This window comes from Xyrauchen texanus, chromosome 33, assembly GCF_025860055.1.
Source record: "Xyrauchen texanus isolate HMW12.3.18 chromosome 33, RBS_HiC_50CHRs, whole genome shotgun sequence".
Taxonomy (NCBI): domain Eukaryota; kingdom Metazoa; phylum Chordata; class Actinopteri; order Cypriniformes; family Catostomidae; genus Xyrauchen; species Xyrauchen texanus.
This window is the reverse complement of record NC_068308.1, coordinates 14,945,268-14,968,711: the sequence shown is the minus strand read 5'-3', so window position 1 is coordinate 14,968,711 and position 23,444 is coordinate 14,945,268. Positions and strand designations below refer to the sequence as shown.

The following is a 23,444-nucleotide window of genomic DNA, read 5'->3' as shown; positions in this document are numbered from 1 at the left end:
CAAGATTGGCCGCAACCCACTACCTTTCTTTGGTACGAGTAATTAAGGGCTGTAGTACCCTTTCCTCATCTCAGCTGGAGGGACAGTCTCTATCACGCCCTTCCGAAGAAGGGACGTGATCTCTGCATGCAGGGTGGCGGCATTCTCACCCTGCACTGAAGTGAAGCGGACGCCGCTGCGTATTCAGCAAGCAGACGGAATATGGGATCTTGAGCCACGGCCAGTTAAGATGAGCTGTATAGCCGAGTACTGCTGGGCAAAGTCCTCAACGGTGTCGATAAATAAGCCGATCTGGGAGATGGCCGCATTGAGAAAGCAAACTTTGTTTGCCTCCCTCATCTCAAACAGATTAAACCACAGGTGGCGGTCTTGGACCACAAAGGTGGACATCGCCTGCCCGAGTGCTTGTGCTGTGACCTTAATGGCCCAGAGGTGATTCTCCGCCCGAGGTCGGTCACCGAGCGCAGCTCCTGCAGCACATCGGGATCAGGACTACCCATGTGCAGCTGTTTCAGTGCCTTGGCCTGGTGTTCTTGCAGGAGGGCCATGGCATGCAGGGCGGAGGCGGCTTGTCCAGCAGCACTGTAGGCTTTGGTCACCAGAGATGACGTAGTTCTACAGGCCCCTGAGGGGAGTGCCGCACGATCCCACCAGATGGTGGCGTTTTGCGGGCACAGGTGCAACGCGACTGCCTTATCCACCTGAGGGACCTCCGTGTACCCGTGGGCCACACCGCCGTCGAGGGAAATGAGAGCGGATGAACATGGAAGTCAATTTCAGGCAGCAAAAGGTGCCCTCTACGACTTCGTCAGTTCGTCGTGCACTTCCGGGAAGTTCGTCGTGGCCGTGAGCGACGCCCTTAACCCAGAAACTAATCATCTAGCTGCGTGGGTTCACGGGAGGAAGAAGGTTTCCAGTCTAACCCAATACTCGCTCCAGTCGAGTCCACGGCGTCTGACATCGCCAGTGCGCTCTCCAATGCAGCGATTGAAAATTCATCCTGCTCACGAGCCCCGAAAGAGACGACCGCACCCATTGAACTCCCCAAATCTCCAGCCGGACCATTCTCGTACCCTTAGGTAGAAGGCGCAGTATGGCGTGGGTGGCTAGAGTGGCATTCCCCCAGAAGAAGGAAAGCCTTGACCGCAATGTTGACATGGTCTATTCTTGCAATGAGAACATGAACTATCCACAAACGCTGCCTCAGTGTGATCACTGCCTAGACACATGAGGCAGCGCCCGTGGCCGTCGGAGACGGAAAGACAATGACCGCATCCAGGAATCACACAAAGGCATCTTTTTAAAGACATTTTTTAAAAAGATATTCATGTCAATGTGTTTGCTCTTAAAGAGGAAATATACTCTTTTTGCAGAAAAACACCGTCTTAGTAGCGCTGCCGAAGCGCACAGGGGCGAAATCTACTCTAGGCATGCAGAAGGAGAGAAAGTCGCAGGAATGTGCCGTATATCCAACAGCATGCGCTTCTTTAAGGTGAATGGGACAGCAGAAGAATTCAGCTCACTGATACACAACCGCTCGGCTCCGAAGAAAAAATCTGAATGAGAGTGGGCATTCCTTCTCCTTTTATACCATTATGTCTGGGGGAGTGGTATGCAAATTCCACATGCCAATTCCCATTGGCCTTTTCTCAAAGATTGAGGTGTGTCTGGGCTCTCAATGGCGACCCCTAGTGTCACTACATCTACACAACGTCGAGTGAGTGACAGAAGGGGAATGTTTGTTTGGTTTTTCATTTTTATTAGTTTATTTGTAAATGTTGTATTCATAACTTGTGTGTTGCTTTGTGGCTTTATTGTTAACGTTAAAGTGGTGAAATGTTCTCTGGACGTGTGGAGCAGTGAGGACGCTCTGGAGGAAGCCAAGGAGAGCAGAGTGGAGAACAAGGATGTGCTGAAGCAAAAACGCTTCAACAAGAAATGTAAAGGTATGAAAGCCAAACGATCTCATGCCATGAATCATTGGTGGCTGGATAGACGGTTGTTGTGAAGGTGAACCCAAGCATTTCTTTTCCAGTTATAAAAGCTCATAAAAAAATACTGCTTTTTGTCAGATGTGTTTATAATATCTGGATGAAGACTTCCTGTTGGTCTAGAAAAATAACGATTTAGTGTATATAGCGACAAAAAGCACATTCTTTGTACTAAGTGCAACTTGTGTTAGATGCTATTTGCACCCCTAATTAAATACTAACATACAGTTACTGCACTGTGTTTGTGTTTATTTAGAGTCCCACAGACACCCTAAACCAACCCCTACCCTAAACCTAACTTGCATTTACAAAAATGCACTATAGTTTTACTACAGTAACCACAGTATCACCCTGGTGTTTAGTCAAATCAAGGTATACACGAAATTAAACATGATTACTTTATTAACACCATATTGCTTTAGTAACACCATGGTTAATTGCATTAGAACTATAGCTTCAATCATAAAAACATGGTTAATCCAATATTAATGTAGTAAAATCATGATTAATTTTACCCAGATCAAAACTTTCTCTCAACTCCCCAACCTTCACTGTGAACAAATCACTGTGAGGCAATCAACCTTTACATTAATTGGTACTTATTATTATTATAAATAGAATTAAAGGAAATAATAAGAGTGGAAACATGATGTGAAAAAGTGGGACAAAAGGGGGAATCAAACCTGGGTCGTCCGCATGAATAAGGTACATCCACAGTCTAAGAAGGTGCTACTTAACCTAGTTCAAAGAATCACTCCTAATAACTAAACTAAAAACTGTGAGTAAATATTCCATTAATTTGTTCCATAGGGGAATTTATTATTAACAATAAGGCAAGGCAAGTTTATTTATATAGCACATTTCATACACAATGGTAATTCAAAGTGCTTTACATAGAAGAGATTAAAATAAGAATAAAAAAATAAGAATAATTGAAACAGTTTAGAATAAAATAAAATAAAATACAGTACAAACAGTCGGACACACAGTGGCACAGTGCTCATTCAGTAAATGCACAGCTAAACAGATGTGTTTTGTGTCTGGATTTGAATGTGACTAATGTAGGAGCACATCTGATCTCTTCTGGAAGCTGGTTCCAGCTGCGGCTGGCATAATAGCTAAAAGCAGACTCTCCTTGCTTAGAGTGAACCCTTGGTATTTCTAGCTGATGTGATCCTAATGATCTGAGTGATCTGTTGGGTTTATCTGCAATATATTGATAAAGATAACCTACAAGACTAATTACAAGATTGTTAATTAGAACAGAATTTTTGATGAAGAGCGTAACTATCCAAAGATCCACCAATCCCAGTGGCTGCTGCCCACTCTCATGGCGCACTGTGAATGACGCAATTGTGTCATTCTCCCAAAAATCTCAAACTATTTATTTATTTGTATATATATATATATATATATATATATATATATATATATATATATAGTTTGTGAGTATTGAAATATTGATTTGTATAACAAAAACAATTATGAAAATAGTCATATAAATGTACACAACAAGTAACAAAAAATGCCAGTTCATGCTCAGCAATATTTTTTTATTAATGAATTAACTCCATCTTTTTTTTATTGTTACGGCATCTTTTTATGATTGCTCTCCCATCTTTTTCATGGTTGCATTTGAACTCCATCTCTTTTTTTTTATTGTTACGGCATCTTTTTATGATTGCTCTCCCATCTTTTTTATGGTTGCATTTCTATGCTGACCATTTTCTCAAGGACATGGTTTCACATGGCATCTATTTTTTTCTCCTGAAGATTTTGGAAAGGGAGGCTCGGATACGAGAAAGCAAAGAGCGGCCTCTCTTTGCTTTAGGTGTTTCTTCTCTGGGAGGCGGACTGGGAGATCTTCTCTCCTCAATGAGATCTTCATCTATCTCTTCCTGATCCGAATCTTCTCGCTCAACCAGGAAAGTTCCAGGCCTCATTACAGTAGTTGAATCGTCACTGTCAGTTGTTGAAGCACATGCCTGGATCAGTTCTTTCTCACTGTTCACGGGACTGCAGGACTCAGCCCTTGACCCATATGGCGTACAGTCACTCTTCTGTGCCTTCACACGCACCATGGTGTAGTCAAAGACGACTGCTGACAAGATAACTGTCATATAGGCAACAGCCATCTCATCCTCATACCATGCCGCCCTCAAATACCTCTTTTGTGCCAGGATGTCATGGGCTTCATCAACAATGTTTGAAACAGTAGCATCATTGGTAGACCAGTGTTGTTTAGACCTGCCATGAATAATTCTCTTTTCTGTAAGCTTTTCCAGTCCCTTTACCACCTTGTCGACAAGTTTGTCACACAGGTAGATGCCAGGGATGTTCACATCATATGTAGCCTCAAGCTGTGAAACGAGTCCATCAACAATGTTCTCTATAAGGTGGAATGGCAAAATGAAAGTGGCCTCAGGGATTTGTTCCATTGGTGTTTCAGGTCTCCTAGTGGAATTTCTGTTTCCCTCAACTGCCCAATACTGACAGTCTGGTTGACAGTAAAGACCCTGGTCATCATTACCCCAGCTACATTCATGCTTTATAGAAGCACTGCTGCTTTCTTGGGCATGTTGACTGCTTCTCTCAGTGGGAGCAGGAGATTCATCCTTCCCAAGCAATTCCTCAATGTCTATCTCTTCCTCTTTTCTTCAGCTTCGTCCTTCCTTCCAGCACTTAGACTGAGCATATCATTCTCAGGCATCACATCAGGTTTGGGAGTTCTTCTTCCAAACAGTTCTGCCTCATCTAGGTGCTCAAAGCCTCTGGAAGTGACATCACTGGATTGCATAATTGCTTTCTTCCCTAAAACAACAACATGAATTGGTAATCAATTCAATTTGATTACAGATATACTTAAAAATGATACACAATGACATCAAGTGGATGAAAACTATAGTACATGTACCTTGTCTGACTATCTCTGCTGTCCGTAGAGGATTTTCAGTGACTTCATTGATGATATCCATCACTGTGCTGTTCACTAATTTGCTGAGGGCATTCAGTGTAGTCTTCTCAGCTTTAGTGATGGTTGTGGAGCTAGCAGAGTCCCAGGTCGATTCCAAGGTGTTGGAGCCATCCAATTTCAGGAATATTTTCAGGTTGTTCTTTGCTGCGCACTGAGAAAAGTGATGAAGCACGTCCATGTAGAATTCCGCAGTACAAACATTTGAGTGGGCCCTTCAAACATCAAAGGTCAGAGAACAAGTCATCTTCATGTAGTGCCTTGCCCATGTTGTTAGCTAGGAGTTCACTGTAAACACAGTTCACCAGATCTTTAGTAAACCTGATGATTAACTCCTGATTGAAGCACTGCTCTGATGCTCTAAAGTTGCCCAATAGCCCAAGTACTTCCATTGAGCGTCCTCGTGGCATCATTGGCACATCTTTGCTGTGCAAGAACTGCATCATACAGGCAAAAATGTTCTTCCCGATAATGCGTGCCTTTTCTGCAGAGCTCACATCTGAGATTCCAAGATTGTCAATAGGATCAATGTTAAGATTGATGCCACTGTTGAACTTCCACTCTTCATCTCGCTTTTGAAGTACCTGAGCTTTCTCAAGTAGACTTTTTTCCTCTTCCATACAGATGGAAAAAGCTGGAAGGACCACATCCATGGAAACAGTTTTTATGCACTCAACAGTTTCCTTTATCACATTACACAGTTGTGATTTGCTAATGTGTTTTTCTTTTAGGGTCTTCTTAACACTTTTGCGGTATCTGAAAGAAAAGAAAATTGGTTTATGCCTAAAATTACAATTATAGTTATGCTGTTCTATACATTGCAATTGAACTTACTTGTTGGGCAGAATCAAGTATGGGTCAATCACTTCCCATGTTGCTGGTAGTTGAAGCTTTGGCTTTGAATCAAGTGTCATGAAAGTGCATTTTCCATGGAGAGGTTCTTGGTGTGAGACGAGAGCTGACACCTAAGCAGACAATGGCATAGCAGGGGTTAAACTTGCACTGTCAACATATTACAGATTTCCCTCACTTTTTGACCCGGGAACTATGAAATCCCATTGAAAATGACATTTCTGTGACTTTTCCAGTTGTTTGTGATTATGAATTTTTAAAAATCCTTTTATAGAGATTACACTGACAAATAGCAATTTCTTACCAATCAAATATTTTGATATATACAGGTTATCCGTGACCATTGGAGCTGTTATATAAGAAACTTTATATATATATATATATATATATATATATATATATATATATATATATATATATATATATGAACAAATCTATTCAATTAGTCATATTAGTGACATTATTCATAACTCTGGGACTGGCCATACTTGCATATAGTTATATACTACTATTTCTCATATTTATATATAACCCATCTCTCTATCTGTGTTTATATATAACCTATCTATCTATCTATCTATAAAAATAATTTAGTTTCATATATAACTATTTATTTATATATATTTATTAAACAATTATATTATGTGATACATATTTTGTTTCTATATATAGTCTAACTCTTACCGGAGCTGTAATAGGTGGAAGCATGGAATTTCTTTCAAAATCCAGCGGGGTTAGACTCTCTTTGATTGGGCCCATTGCCCCATGAAATGTTGTCTTGAAAGTTTTATTCATACTGTCTGAAGAGCGATACAAATCCATCACTGCAAAAATACAGACTGAATTTTGGCATAATGCGTCAGCGAGTTCTAAATCATTACCATCACGTCATAATGCGAGTTCGCAAATATCCGCTGCTTAGCGACCTCTCGTCACTTTCATATTGCCCATTAAATCAGTTGCTGAAGAATTAAACTATTTTTTTTTTTGTGCTTGAAGTATTTATAGATTTTGTAAATGTTATGTATCCAAGAATGTACAATATTGTTCTAACTATTTGAATTCTTTTTCCGATTAATACTTTAATTTTACACTTTGTGGTCAATATTCGCTTCACCGTGTGTCAGTTAGTAGTTATTTTGATGAAATAAACCGAATAGTATTTTTCAATGGCTTTGGGATAGAAAGAAAATAGTATTAGCCTATTAATAATATTTACACAACAATAACTGACGAAGTTCAACATTTATAAAATGAAAAGGTCTGTCTCCATACCTTTTTTTGTTTGTTTGTTTGTTTGTTTTATTTTTAAACAATACTCTAGTATTTTATAAAAAAAAAAAAAAATGTAAAAGCAAACAAGCTATCAGAGCCTGTAAGTTTTATATGGAAAGATGAATAAAAAAAAAATCACCCTTTTCTCTCTTTGTTTTTATTGTACTTTGGCACTTTTTCTTTGCCTGTATGTTAATGTTTGCGCAATTTAAGCCGTGTAAAGATGGAAACATTCTGTTCATTGTAGACGATAAATGAATATTATTATGCACGTAAATGCGCTCAATCTCAATGTTTTCCACAACATAACCAATAGATGGCGATGTTGATCTTGTGCCAAATATCCAGAGAAGAAAAGGAGTCAACACAACATTTCATTCACAGTGATTCTCTTGGTTCATTGTATCCTTTGTAAACATCAAACTAAAAATCCTGACTAAAAAAAATCAGTCACATTAGATCAGCCATAAGAAAACTGTTTCGAGGTGCGAGATTTCGAGCTCTTTTCTTTATTTACAAAGGTAAGGCATACGCGAACTAAGCGGCTGCTTAGGGCCCACGTGGCCACCAGGGGGCCCCCAAGAGCACATGAAATGACAGCTGGATTTTGTTTTTGTGATATACTGTCAATGGACAAAGGTAATTGTACAAAAACGCAATATTATGTTAACGGGCTGCAGGATGCAAGCGCATTCAGACAGCAAAACATCAATGTCACAAAAAAGGACATAACCTCTGGTGCAGAGAAAAGGAAAAAGAAGAAAACAGAGGAAGAGATAAACAGCATGATAAAGGTATGATAAATAGCTAGGTTCGTTAGATACGAGCTAACATTAGCTGGCTAGTTCGTTAACATAGCCTATGTAGCATATCTTCTTTTTTAGGAAAGTTTGATTAAACATCCGTAAATAGCCTTGACATCTTAATATATTATAGTACAACATATTACTTAGCTAGTCTTAGATGAAAGTTTTTATCTTCTGTGTAAAAATAACTTCCCTGGGTATATATATATTTGGTACTAATAACAACTTAACATTATTTACCTTAATCTATCATTTTGGGGTCTTTACTATTCCAATATCATTCTGCCTCAGTTAGCTAGATTAAGAGTTGCTGTTTTAGGTGTACAGATGGCTTGTTGCTATGTTTAATAATTTGTGTTGAGAAAATAACATTCTGTTTGGTCAAATATGTACTCTTATGAAACTTCCCAATGAGCACTGTTGAAATGTTTTGGAGGTGGGGCACAACCGATGCCACCTTCCCCAGGTGCCAGTGCTACAGCTGATGATGATTTTTCAACAATCCCAGATTAATATATTTATATGGATAAACCATGCCTTTTGTGAGACCTTTTTTCTAACATGACATCTAACATGGCTAGCTTTTATTATTATTATTTTCATCTTTCATCAGGTCCATCCTCTGCAGACGAGGAGCACTTCCCAGCACGTACATCCACTGATCCTGCTGTTACTTCCATGTCTGTATCAACCTCAGCGGATGTGGCAAGTTAATAGCACAGCAGCTTTTGTATTTCCTCAGTTACTGTAGAATATCCTGAGATACATTTTTCTAATTATAATTATTAATGTAATTTCCTTATACAGTAGATCCTTCTACCTGTGTGGTCATTGGGATCAATGTCACATCTACCCCCTTAGCAACTTCCAGCCTACACCATGGATCATCCTGTCCGACTCAGAAAGGACTGATCTGGTAAGCAGAGGGCCACTCCCTATAAAGGAAAACTTCACATTCCCTGAAAAACCTGATGGCCGAAGCTTCCACTACCACTACACCAACAGAAAAGTAATTAATGGGGAAAACATTTAAGTGGAGCCAGCTCACTTATTCAAAACAGCTTCTGCTGCAAATTGTTCTCTAGGAAGTCCACAAAACTGGTAACAGATGGATAACAAGATTGGGTAAATATAGGTGTGCTACTGTTACAATTAAAACCATAGAAGGGTAAAATCATGCGAGGAAGACATTGGTATGTTGTAAGCAACACAGCTACAACTAATAAAATTGATAAGGGGTGTGTTAGATTTATAGTGTGTGAATAATCAAGCATTGACAATATTCAATCATATTGGCAGCACCGAGGGGCCCCCAAATAAAATTCTGCTTAGGGCACAATAAAGTCTTGGGCCGGCCCTGATTTTAGGATATGTCGAGGAAATAATGCTATTTCTGGAACCCGAGTTGAAGGTGTAAATTCTCCAATAAGCCAGTGAGTGGCCATGATGCACTTAGACTCGATCACTTGCAGAGGCTGCGCTCTAGCGGCGGCCTTGCGTATTGCATGCAGAAATACATGGGATCTGTGGCAACACATACAGTAGGAAAAAAATGACTACATTAATAATCATAAAAAAATGAATAATAAAAATATGGAGCGCTTCACGAATTTGCGTGTCATCCTTCGGGTGAATGTTTTGAATTGTTTCAGACGGACCAGCGTCCTGATTGGCCGCCGGATGAATTGTTTCGCCATGCACCTCCCATTCTTTCCTCGGCTTATTGGACGGTCGACGAAATGTTTCAGGGGCGCGCGTCTCTCCCATTGGCTGAGAGGGCTTCTCGCCTGCCATTGGATTGAGGTCTCGCAAAGTTGTGAGGACGTTTGACCTGCCTAAAACATAGATTTCATTATTAAAAGTACTGTTTCATTCATGATTTTTATGGACGCCAGTAAATTCACTTACATTTATTTATTTTTTTGTATTATTTCTCTTTAAAATATGTGTAATGCATGGAGAACGCTGATCCGTTCATTTGACCATTTACTCACTTTATGTCCCGAATAATCAACAAACTATTAAAAGAAAATTTAGTTTGTTTAACAACTACAAAATAATCCTTTTTTGATTTGAGAAAATATGATGGATTTTTTTAGTAGATGTACATTTTCCATAAATATTTATTTTGTGTCTGGGTTTTTCAGTGCATTGTTCATCATAACATCAGGCGCATTGCTTTACTGTTGCAGAATGGAAAGCAAACTCAACCTGCGTTTGGAAGCTGGAGAGCTGGTGCTGAGGGCATCTCGGGGGGCACTCACTATGGAGAAAGTCCATCTTTCTCAGGTGTCCAAAGGAGAGCCCTTTGTGCCTAAAGACCCTGACGCTGTGCTGGGGGAGGCCAAGGTCTGGGTTATCTGAGGTGGAGGGGATCCCTTTGATGACCTGCTGCTGGCAAGTCAAAGCAACATGCAGTTTGGTCAATACAGGGGGAAACCTTCAAGTGTTCAAGTACGATCCCCAATACTGCTCCTGTCTCTTTAATAAAGAAATGCTGCTCCTGTCTCTTTAACAAAAAAATACTGCTACTGTCTCTTTTATATATGGAATGTGGTTCAAATCTCAGGGGCCACGATAGAGTTCTGGACAGAGAAGATCGGTCAGGAACTTTGGATCAAACAGGCACAGAATAGTAGGCACAGCAGGGCAGCTATTCAGGTCAACATACTTTGGAAAATGAAAGTAAAATGTGTGCGAGTTTGTGCATTTAATTCCCCTGTACCAAACACATATTTCCATATAAATGACAGGGAATTGTGAAGTCTATATTAGTCTTTGGCCTTTGGGTGATATAGTTTGACTGGTTGCAGTATGTTTGGTACAAAGCAGAAGCAGAATTTAAAACATCTTTTGAGGTATATATGGGTTCTTAGATTAACTATAGAAGCTTTTTTACTATGATGCAGGTGAGGAATTATCATAATATATGTAAATAAAATAATGTCTGAGAACATATTAAAGGCATTATTATAGATAAAAAAAACTTTATACAAAGACTTTATGCCACAATCACTTTGCTGAGGAAGGTCAAATTAAACCCACCAATGAAAGTCCTAATTTCTAACACAAAACTGTTAGATTGCTTTCCTGACTCAGGATCAGACTGGAACAATACAGACGCTCCAGAATGGTCCAATGTTTTAGATTCAGATTTAGCTGTCGACAAAAGCAAATGATGCTTAAACACAGCAAAGCATTTCTTATATTAAATCAGTCTTATTTGCACTTAAAACACATTTCCACTCAGTCTTTCTTCAGCTCTGATGATTGGTTCTGGTAGACAGGACCGGGAGACACGGACAGCTCTTGGTCCACTGGAAGAATTACAGGACCCACACTGTCATTGTTCACAAGTGTCCCATAGGAAAAGGAGCCATTATAATCAGGCTGCACAGCCCAGCCTTTGTTGTGAATGGTTGGAATAACTTTTGCCATGTCCACGCTGACATATGGCTCAAAGGCTTTGACATTCCTCTTGTTTTTGGTGATCAGGAACACCCCAAGAAAGCACACAGCACATCCCAAGAGAAACATGCAAATGTGTAGAATGTCTTCATGATTAAACTCCTGGTAAAATATGGCTCCTGCCACAATAGCGAACGTTGTTGATAAAATGTATTTCACACAGGCGATGTGAGAGGAATCATACAAGTGAGATGCCTGTGCTAAAAACGATGCTTGGAAGATGACAGCAGCCACCATGCAGATGAACATGACATAGAATATGGGGTATGAGAGCTGTAGAGGACCCAAGACACTTAGCACAGTCATCCCTGAAACTGCCTTCACTGTGATTTTAACATGTTTTACTATGTTTTCCGCATTCAGTTTCTCGTGAGAGTTCGGCCCAAATGTCACAAACATTTAAGGACCACCCGCTGTCAAGGCGCAGCCCAGGAAAGTCAAAATGTAGCATTTCAAAAATTCCTGCACCTTACACCTTTCCCATAAAAACAGGAAACCTAAGATGGAGCTTGAAATTACAGACATGGCATGAAGAGGAGCGATGAGAGAGAGTGGAGCAAACGCATAGGACACAAACAGAGTGCCCTCTCCCAGAACCATCAGCACCAGGCCAGACAACCAGGTCTTGGTGTGGTAGTACTGCCTCGGGTCTTTATTCCCTGCTAACGCCACATGACTTTGTTTTTGAATGTTTACAGAGATACTGACCAAAAGGTTTCCGAAGATAGCCAACAATGTGCCAATGAGGTTTTCGGTGTAGGAGTCGTTCGTCACAACGGCCTCACGTGCCATTCTCACACCGTACATCTTTACAGCAGATCACAGTCTCCATACATGCAAATCACCGGGCCCGCCTCACAAATTGGTCCAGTCGGTACATGGACGAAATTCAACTCTACTTTTCTCTATTTTGGCTGCGGCTTGCATGGTTCGCCATTTTCGAAATCCCATTCCTTCCGGTTCCACCTGTCAAGTCGTGTCGCTGGAAGTCGCCAGCTCTCATTGAAAACGAATGGGATGGTGTTGCTGTCTCACGCGATGTCGCTGGCAATGTGTCAACTTTACAGTGTGGCAGCTTTAGTGAAGCCAATCAGTGAGGGTGGGTTGAATATAATTGATTTCGATGTCATGAACGGAACTCTCAAATTGAAGTGGCTCCAAACAAGACCAAACCGACTGATCATTTCTAAGGAAAGTTTCCTTAGAAATGATCAGTCGGTTTAGTCTTGTTATTCTTCAAAAATCTTTGAATCTTTTGGGGGCCTTGATTTTCCTTTTGAGGTGCGACTGTCATTGTTCACAAGTGTCCCTCCTCCATCCTCTATCGAACGACAGCCGTGCCTCTCCAGGTGGATCAGAGGCAGTCCTCCAGCCCCTGGCGGACGGAATGCCCCGCCGCGCTCTCTGGGAACAGAAGGGGTCTCCCCCGCCCCTGGCAGCGGTTCTCTTGCTCCAGGCGGTCGGCAGTGAGCCCCTCCCCGCTCGCAGTTGGCGGTCTTAAACCCTGCCGCGTTTCAGCGGCTGGTAGGGAACTCCTCCGCCCCTGGCAGCGGCCCTGACCGCTCCAGGCGGTCGGTTAGGAGCCCCTTCTCCCCTCGCGGTCGGCGGCCATCGTCCTCTTTCAGGCGGCTGGGCTCCTCGTCCCCCGGCAGTTGGCCGCGGCTGCTCCGTTGGGGTGGACGGTAGTGGAGATAACTCTACTACGGCGTATCCCTCCTCCTTCCCGGGTTTCGGCACCAGTGTAAAGGTATTCAATGGAAAGGAGGAGGCGAGAACCGGCTTGACGATATAAATAATGGTTTAATGATAAACTTAAAAGACAACACAAACACACACATGACGGACATGTCCGTAAATGATCTCTCTCTCTCTCTCCCGCATGATCCTCTGCAGTCGACATTTATCCCTCACGGTTGCTTAATTAGCCTAATACGGGACCGGGTGTGTAGGATCACGACCTGGCCCCACCCTCCGCCCTGCCACAGAGTCGTTTGTCACAACGGCCTCACGTGCCATTCTCACACCGTACATCTTTACAGCAGATCACAGTCTCCGTACATGCAAATTACCAGGCCCGCTTCACAAATCGGTCCAGTCATTCATGGATGAAATTCAACTCTACTTTTCTCTGTTTTGGCTGTGGCTTGCGTGGTCCGCCATTTTCGAAATCCCATTCCTTCCGGTTCCACCTGTCAAGTCGTGTCGCTGGAAGTCGCCAGCTCTCATTGAAAACGAATGGGATGGTGTCGCTGTCTCGCGCGATGTCGCTGGCAGTGTGTACGCAGCTTTAGTGAAGCCAATCAGTGAGGGTGGGTTGAATATAATTGATTTCGATGTCTTGAACGGGACTCTCAAATTGAAGTGGCTCCAAACTTTCCTTAGAAATGATCAATCGGTTTGGTCTTGTTTTTCTTCAAAAATCGTTGAATCTTTTGAGGGCCTTGATTTCCTTTTGAGATGCGACTTTGAGCTGTCAAAATTAAAATGAAAACTATCCTCTTTCCATAGTCAGGTATTATTATATTGGAAGATGTTATACTAACACAATTTGTCTCCACATAGCTGTTTGTGGAATAATCAGTGTATCCTCGTTAATAGAAAATCTGTGCTTTTTCGTGATTGGATGGATAAAGGTGTCTGGTCTATTGTACACATTATGAATGGAGAAGGGCATTTTCTCAGTTATGATGATTTTTGTGGAAAGCACAATATCACGTGTACTCAGAGATTGTATATGTCTTTGTTAAAAGCTATTCCGGCGGGCTTGTCTCAATTGCTTAAAGGTGCATTGTGTTATTCACCTGTGATACCAAGACTGAGAACTTTAATCATATCTGGTTTCAATTTTATCGAGGAGAGTTGTAATAATAAGGTATTAAGAACATTTGTAAATTCACAGACTTTCTCTATACGTGTCAGAAAGAGACCGCTTGTTTTTGATTTGTGTAAGGAGAAAGTCACAAGTTGTGAAATTTTAAATAATATCAAGCTATAGAAAGTCATATTTTTCTTATCAGATTGTTTATAATGTTTCCAGAGTGTTGGTTATTCATGTTTTAACATGTTACAGCTGATTTTCTGTAATGCTGCTTTGGAAGGATTTGTATTGGGGAAAGCCCAAATAAAAAACTAGACACATAAAAATGATTTGACTCGATTTTACTTTTATGTTTTTTTCTACTTTGGCAACAAAATCTCAATGTTCTCTCTTTGTACTGTCAAACAAACAAGTGAAGTATTTACCCATTAGAAATTAGCATAATTTATTCTGATACAAGTAGTCAAATGTTCACATTATTTGGTGTCATATCAGTGTTTAGTCAATGACATATTATGCTTTCTACAAAACCTTTTGGACAAAGGTGAATCCTTTTCTATCATCAAGGTTTACATTGACGCAGCAGTGGGGCAGCACCCTCTCATTCAAAGATACATGAAGGGTGCTCGCCGTTCTGTGCCAGTTACTAGAAAGCTTGTTCCTGAGTGGGACCTCTCCATGGTGCTGGAAGCTTGATCACAGCTAAGGGGCTCCAGCCCCCCCTTAGGCCTTTGGGCCCACTCCACAAGAGGCATGGCTGCTTCCTGGGCCCTGTTTCAGAAAGTCTCTCTGAAAGACTTATGTTAGTGGGGGAACAGTGATGTCAGCTCCAAATTAACTCTATTTTATAATGCAATGGTTTTGCTGTTCAGCTGCATGTTGTGCTTCCCCCCACACTTTTGTCAGGTACTACTAACTTCATGCCACTAGAACCCCAGTAGCACATGCGGTTTTTGGTGTGGGTTCTTCATAATGGGTTGACCCATAACCCTTTCTCCCTCACACTGTGTACGTGTCATCAAATAGGTTTCACACCAGGCACATTGCATGGCCTTTTCTCCCTTCTTTTTTATTTGTATGGGTTATAGAGCCTTCTAATATTACATAGGATGAGTCAGTCACCGCCTTTAATTGGGAGACCATCCTTTTTGCTGACAGCATCTCCCTGTGAGTGTATAGGTCAATTGGGGAGTTGTCCATATCTTCCCATGGAGGATCTTGTACACGTGATGATGAAAGTGAAGGATAGGTTATTGTGACAGATCACTAACACTCTTATGTTTGTGGGGGAACAGTGATGTCAGCTCCAAATGAACTCTATTTTACAATGCAATGGTTTTGCTTTTCAGCAGAATATACAGGAATGCACACATAGGCACTGCTGCATGCGTCTTTTTCTCTCCCCTCCGGCAGTCTGGAGTCACTTGCCCTCTTATCCCTCTCCAGCTCTCACTGAAACACAGAACAACTGTTAGAGATAATTTCCCACAAGTGTCAATCCTTACCAGTCTTCCTCTCCCAGCCTCTCTCTCCACAGATGTCACATGGCCATGCCCACATCACCACAGTTACCCATTCTGTAACTCCAATTCTCTGAAACATTGAGTGAAAAGATCCACCAGCAGGAAATCTCGGTTTTCGTAGGGGAGGTCAACATAGAACATCCACGCATGTGTACGGTGGGTTGCACGTGGTTAAAGATCACTCAGTATTTTTGTTTATTTCATCTTGGACTTACACTGACTGACAGCTCAAATCATGAATGCAGCATCATTCAAACACAGTAGTTTTCAGTTACCGATGCCATTGTAGAAATTCACAGCAGCTACGATTAATTTAATCCATGAGTGTCAGATAATAGGGCAATTAGCCAGTAACTCATTATTCGGCTGGTCATGTGATCCTAATATGCCAGCCCCCTTGAGGGGAATCTTTCCAAATAGAATAAAACAGCTTTTATGAATCAAAATGACAATTTATTTATTTAGGAGTGAAACTTTTTAACATGAAAAAATATTCTGTGCACCTTTAAAACCCAGAGACAGAATCTCGTCATTCAGAATCTGTTTTTCCAAATGTTGAAGATATGATTCCAAGAGTTGATGTCAAGCCTCATTTCATTTGTCTATTTAATAAATTTCCATCTCTTTTTCAGTAGATTTTGCTCTAGGAAACTCCAGAGTCCAAACCCCTATCCAGAAGTACGGATCCAGAGCCAAAATTGTGCGATTTCTGTTCTGGCTCCTTCCCCCCCAGTGAGGTGACGTTCCACGTCCCTAGAGCTAGCCTTTGCTGCCCGGGTCTGGTCCGTCGAGGCCCACGGCCTTCACTGCCACCCATATGGCAGCGCACCCGACTCCTGCAGTTTCTCCAATGGGTGGTGGGCCCAAGGGATGTAGAGGGGGGATTTCACGTCGCTTGTTCGGGCTGTGCCCGGCCGGGCTCCGTGACAAGCCCGGACACCAGGCACTCGCCGACGAGCCCTCCATCTGGGCCTGGCTCCAGACGGGGGCCCCGGGCTTCCTCCGGGCAGGGTAACTCCTCGTCTTGCCATTTTTTTCATGGAATCTTTGTGAACCATTCTTAGACTGGCCCCTCACCCAAGACCACTTTGCCTTGGGAGACCCTACCAGAAGCACCTGGCTCCAGACAACACAGCCCTCAGGATCATAAGGGCACACAAACCTCTCCACCACGATAAGATGCTGGTTCCCGGAGAGGTTTATTAATAATGTTGCAGAATATTTTTCCCAGGTTACTGGATACACATACAGGTGAAACTCGAAAAATTAGAATATCGTGCAAAAGTTCATTAATTTCAGTAATTCAACTTAAAAGGTTAAACTAATATATTATATAGGCTCATTACAAGCAAAGTAAGATATTTCAAGCCTTTATTTGATATAATTTTGATGATTATGGCTTACAGCTTATGAAAACCCCAAATTCAGAATCTCAGAAAATTAGAATATTGTGAAAAGGTTCAGTATTGTAGGCTCAAAGTGTCACACTCTAATCAGCTAATTAATCCAAAACACCTGCAAAGGGTTCCTGAGCCTTTAAATGGTCTCTCAGTCTGGTTCAGTTAAATTCACAATCATGGGGAAGACTGCTGACCTGACAGTTGTGCAGAAAACCATCATTGACACCCTCCACAAGGAGGGAAAGCCTCAAAAAGGTAATTGCAAAAGAAGTTGGATGTTCTCAAAGTGCTGTATCAAAGCACATTAATAGAAAGTTAAGTGGAAGGGAAAAGTGTGGAAGAAAAAGGTGCACAAGCAGCAGGGATGACCGTAGCCTGGAGAGGATTGTCAGGCCATTCAAATGTGTGGGGGAGCTTCACAAGGAGTGGACTGAGGCTGGAGTTACTGCATCAAGAGCCACCACACACAGACGGGTCCTGGACATGGGCTTCAAATCTCAAACGTCTTACCTGGGCTAAAGAAAAAAAGAACTGGTCTGTTGCTCAGTGGTCCAAAGTCCTCTTTTCTGATGAGAGCAAATTTTGCATCTCATTTGGAAACCAAGGTCCCAGAGTCTGGAGGAAGAATGGAGAGGCACACAATCCAAGATGCTTGAAGTCCAGTGTGAAGTTTCCACAGTCTGTGTTGGTTTGGGGAGCCATGGCATCGGCTGGTGTTGGTCCACTGTGCTTTATTAAGTCCAGAGTCAACACAGCCGTCTACCGGGACATTTTAGAGCACTTCATGCTTCCTTCAGCAGACAAGCTTTATGGAGATGCTGACTTCATTTTCCAGCAGGACTTGGCACCTGCCCACACTGCCAAAAGTACCAAAACCTGGTTCAATGACCATGGTATTACTGTGCTTGATTGGCCAGCAAACTCGCCTGACCTGAACCCCATAGAGAATCTATGGGGCATTGCTAAGAGAAAGATGAGAGACATGAGACCAAACAATGCAGAAGAGCTGAAGGCCGCTATTGAAGCATCTTGGTCTTCCATAACACCTCAGCAGTGCCACAGGCTGATAGCATCCATGCCACGCCGCATTGAGGCAGTAATTAATGCAAAAGGGGCCCAAACCAAGTACTGAGTACATATGCATGATTATACTTTTCAGAGGGCCGACATTTCTGTATTTAAAATCCTTTTTTATTGATTTCATGTAATATTCTAATTTTCTGAGATTCTGAATTTGGGGTTTTCATAAGCTGTAAGCCATAATCATAAAAATTATATCAAATAAAGGCTTGAAATATCTTACTTTGCTTGTAATGAGTCTATATAATATATTAGTTTCACCTTTTAAGTTGAAATACTGAAATTAATGAACTTTTGCACGATATTCTAATTTTTCGAGTTTCACCTGTATTCATTCCTCTGTAGTTATTTGGATCATATGTATCTCCAGATTTATGAATTGGGGTTTTTAAACCTTTGTTCCAGATGTCTGGAAAAGTTCCAGTTGATAAAATAGTATTGAATAGTTTTAGAATAGCCAAGTTGATTTTATGGTATGAGTATTTCTCTCGCTCTCTCTCTAGGGCAGTGAAGATACAGCAGATACTGGTGACAAGCCCTTGTATCCTGGTGCACCTCTTTCAAAAAGAGAAAGTGTTTTGATGCTGATGTCCTATCTGTTGCGGCATAATTTAACCGGCAAGGCACTTACTCACTTACTGGAAATGTTTAACATAATGTTTCCAGGTCTGATCCCATCTTCACATTACATTTTCCACAAAGAATTTGGAAGTTCATCTAAATTTTAAGTTCACTTTTATTTTGAAAGCTGTTTAAAATACTTTGGCATTAGCACAGACTGTCCCTCTCAATGTGACTCTTGCAACTCAGTATTTTATGCCAATGCAAACCTAAAGAATGGCTTTTATTTTCTTGTGTTGCCCCTGTATGCACAGATTAAGCAACTTCTGCAAGAACATGGTGTCAGTCTTAATGGAAACTAGAACCTTTGGGGTTCTCTCTGACGTACAGTCTGGTGAAGAGTATCAAAATGTATGTGACAGTGGCATTCATGGAAAAGATGACTTGATGCTAATTTGGAATTGTGATGGTGCACCAGTGTTTAAAAGTTCTAAATGCAGCATTTGGCCGATTCAGTGTCAGGTAATTGAACCGGGACCAGAAGTGAGGAAAAAGCACATTTTGATGTCAGCATTATGGTTTGGGCCAAGTAAACCATCCATGTTAGCATTACTAAAACCATTTGTTTAAGAAGCCTCATTATTAGAGACTGAAGGTATTGAATGGCAAGACGTACAGGGAAACTATCATGTATCTAAAGTGTTTGTGCTGGTTTGTAGCTAATTCAATGGCTCGTCCATTGCTTAGTAACACAAAGCAGTTTAATGGCTTTTACGGTTGTGACTTTTGCTATCACAAAGGTGGTAAATCCTATCCATACAATCAACATGAACCCCCACTTCGAAATGAGAGAGATCATTTCAGTCATGCAATGTCAGCTTCAGTAAATGAGCCAGTGTTTGGAGTCAAAGGGCCATCTCCTTTAATGAAGCTTAGTCACTTCCAAATGATCAATGGTTTCATTCCTGAATATCAACACAATGTGTGCCTTGGAGTCACTCGGCAATTGACTATGTTGTGGTTTGATACAATGAACAGTGAAGCCCCCTGGTACATTGGCAAACAAAGTGAAGAGGTTGATTTGCGACTTGTAAAAATAAAACCTCTTGTTGAGCTAACTAGGACACCAAGGTCAGTGAGTGAAAGGAAGTTCTGGAAAGCTTCAGAGTGGCGAGCATTTCTCCTCTTCTATGCTCTGCCTGTACTGAAAGGAATACTCCCTGGCAGATTTTGGAATCATTTGTTCCTATTGGTGTTTGGCATATATACATTACTGCAGGATAAGATCAAGACTAGAAGCATCCTGATGTCAGAACTGGCTCTTAAAAAATGTGTCATTGAATTTCAAAGACTATACGGGAAAGACCACATGACTTTCAACATACACTTGCTCACACAGATCACACAAAGTGTGAAACACTGGGGTCCATTATGGGCAACGTCAACCTTTGCTTTTGAATTCAATATGGGCACTCTATTGAAGTATTTTCATGGAACACAGTATGTCCCTTCACAAATAGCTAGAACATTTCTATTGTGATGAGAATTACCAGAAAAATGTGCAAAGGTTCAATCATTTGTTGACTAACTTTATTTTAATAAGCGAAGAACTGAAGAATTTGAAATACTAAATTAAAGTGTCATGGGTTTTGGGCATCCCCCTTTGCAAGAAAATATCACAGCTTCATATAGGCTTGCCATTACTAAGTTAGGTGGAAATCTAAGTAACTGCTTCTGGTCCTACAACCGTTTTTTGTTGATGGAGTTCTGTATCACAGTCATAAGTATGACAGACTACAGAAAATATACAACAGTGCTGTATGCTTGAAAGATGGAACATTGTGTTTAATTAATGACTTAGTCATTTTTAAACAAAAGTGTAGACATCAAAGCCCTGCATCTTGTGCATGTACCAAACATTGCTGTGTTTTAGTTGAGGTACTTGCTCAATCCAGCAGGCCTTTATGTAAAGATTCACAACTAAATGTACAGAGTACTTTCATACATGAGGTAAGGAAGACTGGAAACTTCAATGCCATCTGGCCTGATATGATAACGATGAAATGTATTGTTGTCGAAATAGTTGACAAAATGTACATTACACCTTTGCCAAATCCATATGAATGGGACTAAAAGAGTCATGAGTCATATTCAGTGTTGTAGCCAATGATTTATGTAGGCCTAGTACATAAAGAGACCTGCTACATGATGTATTGTGATGATGATATTTTAAAAGACTACATATATACTGTACGTATATAATGAACTGGTAATGGCGCATGGCTCCTTTCACACCATGAAAGAATTGTCATTAAAATCAGCCAAATATTTATCTGTTTCTGTGTGGGTTAATAACACTGTATATAAAAAATCAGGTTCAGTTGATTTCGGCTATCATGCACTAGTTACTCTAAGTTATTCCACCCCAAAGTTGACCTGTTACCATAAACTTGAGCATGAAAGTTTAAAAGATGGTGCGTAAAACATATGCTGGAGTATTACCTTAAAAAAGCCAATGTGTGTGAAAAGTATTTAATAGGCTACTCTACCACAAGAGTAGGCACAACTACAAGCCAAGTACACTTCAACTTTCAGTAGAAGGAAAGAATACTTTTCTATATTATATCTTGATCAAAAGATTAAGTACAAGTATATGCCAAGTATACTTAGACTTTTCTGTATACTTGGATGTATAAGCCAAGTATACTTAAGTATAATTTTGTTAAGTATATATCTGATGAGTATATTAAAAGTAGACTGAAAGCACACTCTCTTATTTTCAGTTTAAAACAAGTATTCTAATAGCACACTTGAATAAACTTCTTTTTCGTAAGGGTAACGTTTGTACGCTAATGCGTGTTCGCGCCTAAATTATCAAATACACTTTATCATTCCGCCAATACCCGTCTTGATGAGGTAGACAGCTATGTCTAAAGTGAGCGTAAACGTCTGGGGTTACATGTGTAACCCTTGTTCCCTTATAAAAGCGGAACGAGATGCTGCGCTGCTAAGCGCTACGGGGAACAACCCTAGTTGTGACCGAGCTGAATAATGTGTGCAACACGTCAATGAACATTGACCGGAATTTATAGCCTTGGCTGATGTAATCATTAGATGCACCTGCGGCCAGGCTATAAATGGATACGTCACCAGGTGTCGTCAGATACTTCTTTTTGAAGAGCAGTCCTGGGACGTCCCAGTGCGGCAGAGCAGCTCAGCATCTCATTCCGCTTTTTTCAGGGAACAAGGGTTACACATGTAACCCGAGACGTTCCCTTTACAAAAAGCTTCAATATGATGCTGCGCTGCTAAGCGCTACGGGGAACGCAATACCCACGCCACCGCAATTGGGGCTGTCCGGACCCCTACGGTTGTGCAGTGTACTCACAAAAACGCAAGAGGTCTCAGACATGAGCTTGAGATGCCGACTCAAGGGCATAAGAGCCCGGAGTAGCATAAACATCTAAACCGTAACATTTTGATGAATGTGTGCGGAGAGGACCAGCCTGCCGCATCACAAACTTGTTTAGGCATGGGCTGAGATGTCGACTCAAGGGCATAAGAGCCCGGAGTAGCAAAGCATCTAACCCATAAAGTTCGATGAATGTGTGCGAAGAGAACCCTATCGCAACACAAACTTGTCAAAAAAACTGATGAATGTGAGCGGAGAGGACCAGCCTGCCGCATCACAAACTTGTTCAGGCATGAGCTGAGATGTCGACTCAAGGGCATAAGAGCCCAGAGTAGCAAAGCATCTAACCCATAAAGTTCGATGAATGTGTGCAAAGAGAACCCTATCGCAACACAAACTTGTCATAAAGCTTGACCTCGCGCCTCGTAGGCCCGGGCAATAATGAGGATGCCTCTTTGAGGGCACCCCGCCCACCAAGCCGTGGCAAACCGCAGTGGCCACATAGAACCTGGCAGTGGCGAGGCAAGTGCCCGCTGACAGTTCTTTCTACAGAAAAGCCAGAACTGAAGCAAACTGGCAGTTAGCTGGATCTGTAATAAGAACTTTAGTAGAAGGAAACGCATGCAGGCGCATTTGTGCTATGAATGCGTTATTACGATCAGCCCCTCCCAAGGGGGGGGGTGTGCTGGGCGACTCAGGGAGAAGTAGAGGAGACATTGTGCTATCAACAGAGGCGAAGAGGTCCTCTTCTGCCCTGTAAAATCTACCCAGATCAGTTCCAAGTGGAGGGAGCCCTAGCACTTGAAATATTCTCGATAACCCTCAAGAGAAAACCCTGTGAACCTCATTTGGTACCCTTAGGGGCCAGAAAGGTTTCACAATTCGAAAGGTTCAAAGGTTTCACAATTCGGGCCAAGGATGAGAAGGTCCTCCCTGTTCGGAATCGCCCAAGGCGAGCCGTCGAGGAGAGGAATTAACTCCGAGAAACATATCCTGTTCGGCCAGCGCAACGCCATTAATAGGAGGCAAGACCCTTGCTGGTGAACATTGCCAAGACTCCTGGGAGCAGAGAAACCGGGGAAAGAAACGCATACAGACGCATTCTGGGTCATGTATGTGTCTTAACGTCCAGACCCAAGGGGGCTGGTTGAGTTCAGGGAGAAGTAGAGGAGACATTGCGCTATTCATAGAGGCGAAGATGTCCTCTTCTGCCCTAAGATCTCACCCAAACTTGTTCCAAGTGAAAAAAGCCCGGCATTTAAAAAGGTCTCGATAACCTCAGGAGAG

General features: G+C 41.7%; 1 pseudogene; it reads right to left on the bottom strand.

Annotated features, from left to right (window-relative positions):
- Positions 1 to 11,114: 11,114 nt before the first annotated feature.
- LOC127626573 (NIPA-like protein 3) lies at positions 11,115 to 12,220 on the bottom strand (annotated as a pseudogene).
- Positions 12,221 to 23,444: the final 11,224 nt, after the last annotated feature.